Below are 8652 nucleotides of genomic sequence, written 5' to 3'. Positions count from 1 at the left end.
TTTGTAACCATATATCACACAATATCAATGTCGTTTCAACTATCATCTAAATCAGAACCTACATGCATTTTTATAGTGAATTAATGTGAGGAATAAATGTTTTAAGTTAATCATCATTTACATTGGAATTTACATCTAAATGTACATTATTATTATTACTATTATCATGCACATTAATATAGAACTACTTTTTTAAACTAACAAAAAATATTGGGCTAGTCCACTAGAAGAAAAAAAGTTACCGTATGTTTTTCACCTAGTGTTTCTGCAGATGTCTTACAACTTACTTGGATGTATTATTAGCTTGTTGATTTCCTTAACCATACTTCCCCATATGTATGAAAATCTTAGGACAGAAAATATGTTTAATATTCAAACGTTTATTAGAAATCAAAACACAGTACTTTGTAACTGAATTCTGGGGAGAATGGAGGCAAAGAAAATAACACCCGTTTGGTTTCTGCCTCAAATAATGTTTGTTTTTATTGTATTATTCTTTTTCTTGACAAAGGAATGAAATAAACATGAAATGAACTGTAGGAACATCAGTGTATAAAGCGGTAACCATTTCACTTTGACTGTACGTCAGTCCATAAAAAGACACACTAAATTTGACTTGCGTTCGCAGTTGCGTCCAAGGCACTAGCATTGCTTGGGATGCCACCGTTACGCTCATGAGCAAAACGCAGCCAATGCTTGACAGTAACACCAAAGTCCTGCTGAGTCAGTGTACGGTCAAGCTGTCGAGCAGCAACTGAAAGACAAGATTACAAAAGAGAAGAGAGTTAGTATCCAATACAATTTATTGTTTTAGAAAAAAAGCTGTTCTGTTGTTACAGTAACTATCAGTAAGTATTAAGTAACACTTTTTTGTTGAATTTGACAATGTTGGTAAATACATGCGATGTCAATATAAAAACCACTGTAGATTTATTTTAGTTAATTAGGACAATTACAGAATGTTGAATGTGCAATGTAACTAGCTACTAGCATGAAAGTGTGTCGTGTATAGTTAGGTACATTGTTTATTTTATTTTATAGTTTTACGACGACTTAAAGAGGGTAATGGTCAGAGGCCATTGTTCAAATTAATAGCACAAAAGGAAAATGAAGTCTGGTTATTTGGAACGTCGTTAACTCGCTGTCTAGCTGGTGAAATTTAGAAGCTTCGGAGCGAGGACAGCATAAAGATGAAAAGGTAAGGGGAGTAGCGGTGAAGGAAAAAAAAATACAGATTTTTACTGAGCTAAAGAAAATAATGTTGACATAATTTATTAGAAATGATTGACTTGTTTTGATAGCCACTGCTGTTGCAGGCAAACCTCGTGTTCCAATAAAATATTTTGCAAATATATCGAGTTGCGTATGCCTAAGCCAGGTCATGCTGCACCTCCACAAATAATGGTGCGACTAAATCCTGTGCTGTGCGAGCAACCAAAAATGTTACTCGCACCAGTGCTAGTAGTGGAAAAGTTAGTGTAGAGCCCTGGCCTGATGGAGTCCATCTTGACTGCAATATATTAATGAAAAGACAAAGATACATATACTAATTGCTGTTTTTGTGAAGTATCAATGATGTTTTTTTTTTGTTTTTTTTCATTGATTTCGGAATTGACCATTCTCTAATTAATAGATAAATAATGTCTATGTGGAGCCGCACTTTTAAAATGTGTCTTTTCTTAGTGGTTTTTTTTAAAGCTTTTTCTGGGAATTTTCAGTCATTCAAAAATATTTTTGGACAATTCAAAACAATTTTTCAGTTATACAAAAATGTTTTCGGAGAGTCAAACCATTATTACGAGGTTTCGGGTAATGGAAGGATTCTGACTCCATACCCCAGGTGGAGTGATTTTACACAACAAAAGAAAGCAGCTCAGAACATTCTGCTCAAAAACAACTCTGTGTTGTAATAAGTAGTTTACATAGGCGATAACTCACCAAACATACAGTCTTGCATCACTGTCTCCTTGAATGCCTTCTTGCCAATGCAACACTTGTCTTGCTTCCCTGCCCAGTTGTATTCATTTAACAGCCCAGGGCATTTGTCATCACAGTTGCCATCATCCGTCTGATTAGGTTGTCCGAATTGGTGCCTTCAACGACAGCCAGGTGATTAATCTATGAGAGACGACATTATTATTATTATTAATTTAATTTTTGCACTGAACTTTTGTTGATAGAATTCTCCCGATGCCTGAAGATTTTACTTATTTTAAGTAAATTACATAACCTTTACTAAATTTTGCAATATTCATATACATCACCCCCTCTCCACCCCCCAGATGACTAACTAAATAACTAAATGACTAAAACTGAAAATAAAAATAATACATTTGTATTTCATTTTTGAATTGTATATTTTTCATCCGTTTTTACTTTCACTTTTAGTAATTTACTTATTTATTTAGTCATTTATTTATTTAGGCATTTATTTATTTTGAATTTTGGCAGTTTTGGTCCTCCATAATTATGCCTTACAAATTGGTAAAAAAATAAAAATAAAATAAAAAAAGTGTGCTAAGATTTATGATGATTTGGTTCTACAACAGTGACCTTTGAAAAACTTACCAACTACGAATACAGTATTTCCCTTTCTTCCGGTTGGTCCCCAAGCACCGCAAAAAGGGTTGCCTGAAACAAACAGAAGACCCTGTTCAACATTTTTTTTCACAATGTGATTGTGTTCTTTCATAATCATAGTAGTTATTATTACTCACAAGTTAAATTAACAATGGGTCTAGGTACCTGTTGTAGAGCTGTAATTGTGTTTGTAGTCTTGAAAAAGTGAGTTGTGCACCTAAACAATATCAACAACACAGCATGTAAGTTTCAAACTTACTGTACAAGTCAGCAATGTGTTACCGCAATAATATCATCACAATCATGTAGTACAGTGCGCAGAATCATTTACCTGTCTTGCGCTACTCCTCAGAATGGATTTTGTGGACAGAACATTTTGAAGAAACACTCAGAGCCTGAAACCTGAGCACAACCGATATTCTATTAATTATTATGTTATCTTATATTATGAATTCTGAAAACATACCAACATTACCTTAAAAAAATTTGCACTTTGCCCTCTTCCTCCTTATAGGTAAGACAGACCTCTGCATGTTGTCCTTCCCCATTAAACCTGTGCCAAGTTATATTCTCTGTCACTAATTTCAACATTTGGATGTGGTGAAAGGTAGTTCACCTAAGCTTTCTTCAGATTCTTAGAAATGAATATTTTGAGTGTTTGTTCACTTGTTTACTTACCAAAGAGGTTCACCAAGCTCTGGCCAAGGTACAACATGCCTTCTTAGTTTGAATAAGTAGTAAATTACTAATTAGCCATCTGGTTTCGAAGACGCTGGCACCACCTGTACGCCATGTGACTCGTCAAAACAGCACAAGTAACCTGTACATCAACAGACAACAAATGATATTAAAAGCAACAAAGTACAACATTTACACCTTTGTTTTATTACAGTGTGAAAAAAATGTGTTCATTATAGGCTCAATAATTAGTAATTACTAAAAAAATACGTTTACTTCCCTCAACAAATAAATATCCTGAAGCATGATTCGACTAGATTTCGTGATGAATTAAGTTATATACAGAAGTTAAACAAATTACAGATAAACCTTACATTACTATACAAGTGGACTTAATTTACTTTAAAAACTAAACCTAAAAGAAAACGCTATTCAATGTTATATCTTCAACTGTTAAACCAGCCTGTTAAAAACGACTGAAAAAAGATACATTCTTCATGTAAACGCTCCTGTAGCGCTTCAGTGCAGTTCGTTAGCTTACTAGCATATCAGCAACATAGCACACAGATAGGCTTGTAGTAACTCATTGTTAAGAGGCCGTCGGAATTAGCAACTTAGCTTCAACGTTTAGGATCATTCGAAACAATTTCTTCACTAAAACCACCTCTAAAGACCAAATATGCTTAGCGACCCAACTGACAATGGACATGGTGATACATATTTGTTTTATTTAATGTAACTTTTACCGACCTGAAACACAGAACGTCGACGTTTGGATTCCCGCTCTTAGCACGGCTGTCGGCAATTTGAAATTCTTCTTCTTCTACGCTGTGTATGACTGTGTGTGTCAGTCTGGTTAGTAGCATGTCCCGCCATCTAGTGGCGTACTGTGGAACAGCGATCCAATAACGTTAGAAAGTACAGTAGATATTTAAATCAACTCGATGAAATTAAAATTGTATGAGATATATAATAGATTTTTAAAACATAACCTGGGAAATGTGTGTAACGCATAAGTCATTCCTCTTTTGTATTTTTTTTAATATAATATTATGCACACAATGTACATATCACACAGCACTATAAAAAATACATAATTCAAGCTCTGCATATTTTACAATACAAGCTGAATATTATCCCAGAACAATGTAATATTTGGTGCTAGTGATAATTTGGTACCTTTTTATATGATTATACTCGCAGAGTTGCGTCTCAATAAAATAGCTTCATTACAATATTGCCCCCTAAAAGCTTTACCTCTGAATCAGATTTCCACTAAATGTAAATAATTATCTCTTTCATATGAATATTCATAGTTGTTTTTATTTTAGAATTGTTAGACTTAAAGTTTATGCGTTGCAGGTTGAAACAAAACTGGTCAGATAAAATGAGATTTTCTCTGATCAGCCAGTGAGTGCACCTAACTAAATATTATGGCATTGAAACTATTAACGGGAAAATTTAGATAACCACAAACGCACGCACGCACACACCAATGTCTGTGAAGTCAATTCAGTAGTTGTGTCAATATGAAGCCATAAAATATCAAATGTAAAACATAGGAAAATTAAATACTTACCCTTGAATCGCTACAAAGAAATGGTGAACGCACGTTCGAAGAACTTCTCTCTGGAAGCTTCATGAAAGTTCGTTCACAGAATTCACACACAAACTTTGATTGTTTGACCAGAAACATATTGAAATGTCTGTGTGATGATGTATTAAAATTCTTCTTAACATCCATCCATCCATCCATTTTCTTGACCGCTTATTCCTCACAAGGGTCGCGGGGGCTGCTGGCGCCTATCTCAGCTGGCTCTGGGCAGTAGGCGGGGGACACCCTGGACTGGTTGCCAACCAATCGCAGGGCATCTTCTTAACATCTGTTATGCAAATAAGTATGTGTAAAAAAAATGTGTGTAGAAAAAATAAATAAATCTGAAACTGCATTTAAGAGTGGGACAAGACTGGCTATACATATGTGGCCCAGAGTTGTAAATTGATAGCTGGGCCAGATGCGTCACACAGCAACTGGCCCACATCCTGTTTGCCAGAGTCAAGCCAGTGCCACCTTTGCTGCTCCTGGACCATGTTCGGCCCACATGCCTTATGCCAGTGTCGACTGAATGCCACCTGTGCCGGACTTATGCCGGATGTGGGCACATATTTTTGATGACTGGGCTGAAATGCACAAACTAGAAACTCTAACGTGTACAGTTTATTTGGTGGAAATGCCAGGTGTTTCGAGTACATTCAAATAATTTACAAGTTTTGCAAATACAGTGTTCCCTCGTTTTCCGCTGGGGTTAGGTACCAAAAAATACCCGCAATAAATGAAATCCGCAAAGTAGTTAGCTTTATGTTTTATATTTATTATAAATGTTTAAAGACTCTAACACCCCCCACCCACACACCTGTCCCCAGAATACTTCCCCTCCCCCTCTCCTAGTCAATTTCTCAGCTGAAGGAAAAAAAAAAACGAGAAGGGCAAACATAGATTCAACGTTAATTAAACATTGACCTTTCAAACGTTTTAATTCAACCAAAATACAACGTTGATTCAAAGTTATCTTTTAAACACAAACTTCAATGTTAACATAATGCTGTTGAATCAATGTTGATTGACCAATCAATCTTCAACCGTAACCAAAAATCATCCATTTTAACCCTAATTCAACGTTGAATAAACATCTTTTGCTATCTGGGCCTGTAACCCTTAGGTTAGTAGTTTTTTAGAAAGTATCCGGGTATGAAATATGTTTTTATTGTGTTAGGAATATGGCGCGTACGTGAAGAAGGATGATGTAGTTTTATTTTTACTTTGTTTCCGTTTTACTTTTTATCTGATTATGTATGAATGAAATATCTTCTAATTATTAGGTCGGATTCTTTCAATGGATACCCCAGTAACCCTTAGGTTAGTAGTTTTTTAGAAAGTATCCGGGTATGAAATATGTTTTTATTATGTTCGGAATATGGCGCGTACGTGAAGAAGGTACGTCTAGCTATGTATTTTATGTTTTTGGGCTGTTGTAAGATTGTGTTGTACATAAGAATTTCACCCCCCTCTTACGTTTTTGATGCGTTATAAAACTAATAAATGTACTGATTTTTTTTTTAAAAAGGATTAGGCTTAGAGAAGGTGTTGGTGGCACTCTCATGAGCTGAGTGCGCAAGTTGTTTTAGCCCCTCTGCAGATGCGTACACGTATAAAATGTTATTTTTCTGTTTCTAGTTTTGTTACCGCTAGTGCTATAATTTGTGTCTATACGATTTTTATCGGATGTCTCTATGTATTTTTGTTGTTGTTTAAGTTTATGAGGTTTGTATATACGAATGCGCTGTGTGGAAACGGGTTTTAACATCTATCGTTTTTGTAATATTTAAAAAACTAATAAATATACTGTTTTTTTGTTTTTCTTAAACTGATTTATGAAAAGGACTTGTAATCGCAAACTCTTTTTTTTAAAAGCAGTAACTGATTTAGGAGGTGAAGGGGGAATGTATTGTGGGGATCATACTTTTTGAAATCTTTAAGCTGTTGATTGTAAGAGTCTTCTATCTTGATGTTAGCCTTTTTATCTGAATATGTATGAATGAAATATCTTCTAATTATTAGCTCGGATTCTTTCAATGGATAGCCCTGTAAGGCTTAGGATTGTAGTTTTTTAGAAAGTATTCGGGTATGAAATATGTTTTTATTATGTTCGGGACATGGTGCGTACGTGAAGAAGGGTGATGTAGTTTTATTTTTGTTTTGTTTCCGTTTTAGTTTTTTAGGGGGATGCAGGCATCGTTTTAACATGAGCCATTTCTGTGGTGCTTTGACATGGTTCTCAAACGACTGAATGAAGTCATTAATGGTACTGATTATTCACTGTTCGCTCGTATTTTATGTACAATGTGGCGTTTTACCCAGATTTGATTGTTTGAAATGTAATAATACTGAACAGTATTTTACTAAATGAAGTTGTTCTTTTTGATATTTGAATGTACTTGAATTGTGTAGGTTTTATACATCTTCATTAGAATACATTATTCTTATGAATTAAATTTAATGCTGCTATTGCTAATTTTGCACAACTTTAGCACTTTCATATAGTACATTAGTTTTGATAAATTGATTGACATGTCTAATAGATTTATATTGTACAATATTGATGATGGATTGGAACTTTTGGATTGATAATACTGTTAGTGTTATTTATGCAATGTAGTTTCTTATTTGTGTACACAAAGAATATTAAGATGGTCCTGTTTCATACAGGCCAGACTTGAATTGATGGTGAGCTAAGCCCAGGAACAGTCAACGAACATTGAATGCAGCTAAGGAAATGGAGATTCCTGCCAGGAACCCCAGCCACCTGCTCTGTTGGGGCTGGTAGGAGGCTCTCGTAGCCGACCCTGCACTTTTCCATCACTTGCACTCTGATCTGCAACCCCTCCGGATTCATTCTCTCAGTTACTCACATTCACTCATACACCTCGGTTGCTGGACAATTGGATCACTATAGTGCTGGTTGCATGAACTGTGACTACATTTTTGCGCAAGTGAACTGTGAATGTGCGATTGCCAACAAATGAACTTCATATTGCAGAACTTTGGAAATTATCAATCAGATAGTTCAATCCGTGCCTCGATAAAGAGTTTTTCCCTTCTTTTCTTTATTTTGGTTCTCCATGGTAAATGATTGAAAATTTATTATTTGCATTGAATGGCCATTCATTTTTTCATGTACATAAGTGTATATTTGTCCTGTCCACTAGGGTTGTTGTTGTTGTTGTTCACGCTGTAATTTAATACATGGTGAAATTACCAAACACAAGTTTTAGTCTCTGCCTCCTCTCTTCCCGAGCCGGACCTTACTCTTCTGACACCTAGCCTATTCTTACTTCTGTACTTTTGTTACAATATGCAGCAAATATTGGCTACAAACGTGTTGTGTGAAGTCTTGACAATGGCGTCCATAAGTGTCTTTGCTATTTGTTAATACCTTGCGTGGCCTGGATCATTATTCTTTGGTACCGCAGCAGGCATCACGGCTTACCCAGTGCATCACTGCGGTAAAATAGCCGCCTTTTCATTTTACCGGTCAAGTCAATATCTTATCTTAATTTTTTTAAAACAAAAAGATGACTTACCCTTTGCGTCCTGCAATATCTCAACATTTTAAAACAAAATGACGACTTACCCTTTGCGTCCTGCAAACGATCCACATTATCGGCTCATCTTAAACCGCACTCGTAACAAGAGTTTTATCTGTTCATCTTGAACAGAACATTCACACTGTCGACTTATCTTAAGCTGTGCTCGTAACAAGAGCATTACTTGCCCTCCCTGGGCACTTCGTAAAAAAAAAAAAAAATGCTTTTCCTAAACCCGTTTTATGACGG

General features: G+C 35.5%; 1 long non-coding RNA gene across 1 annotated transcript; it reads right to left on the bottom strand.

The window, feature by feature from the left end:
- Positions 1-452: 452 nt before the first annotated feature.
- LOC144009778 (uncharacterized) lies at positions 453-4990 on the bottom strand. Its single transcript, XR_013281043.1, has 8 exons — positions 4009-4990; positions 3259-3400; positions 3056-3133; positions 2912-2982; positions 2746-2797; positions 2569-2631; positions 1939-2118; positions 453-754 (listed from the first exon to the last, which is right to left on the bottom strand). It is a non-coding gene; the product is annotated as an uncharacterized LOC144009778 (long non-coding RNA).
- Positions 4991-8652: the final 3662 nt, after the last annotated feature.

The sequence above is a fragment of the Festucalex cinctus genome, chromosome 20 (genome assembly GCF_051991245.1).
Source record: "Festucalex cinctus isolate MCC-2025b chromosome 20, RoL_Fcin_1.0, whole genome shotgun sequence".
Lineage (NCBI taxonomy): Eukaryota > Metazoa > Chordata > Actinopteri > Syngnathiformes > Syngnathidae > Festucalex > Festucalex cinctus.
The sequence above is the reverse complement of the archived record's forward strand: the minus strand, read 5'-3'. Positions and strand labels throughout refer to the sequence as shown.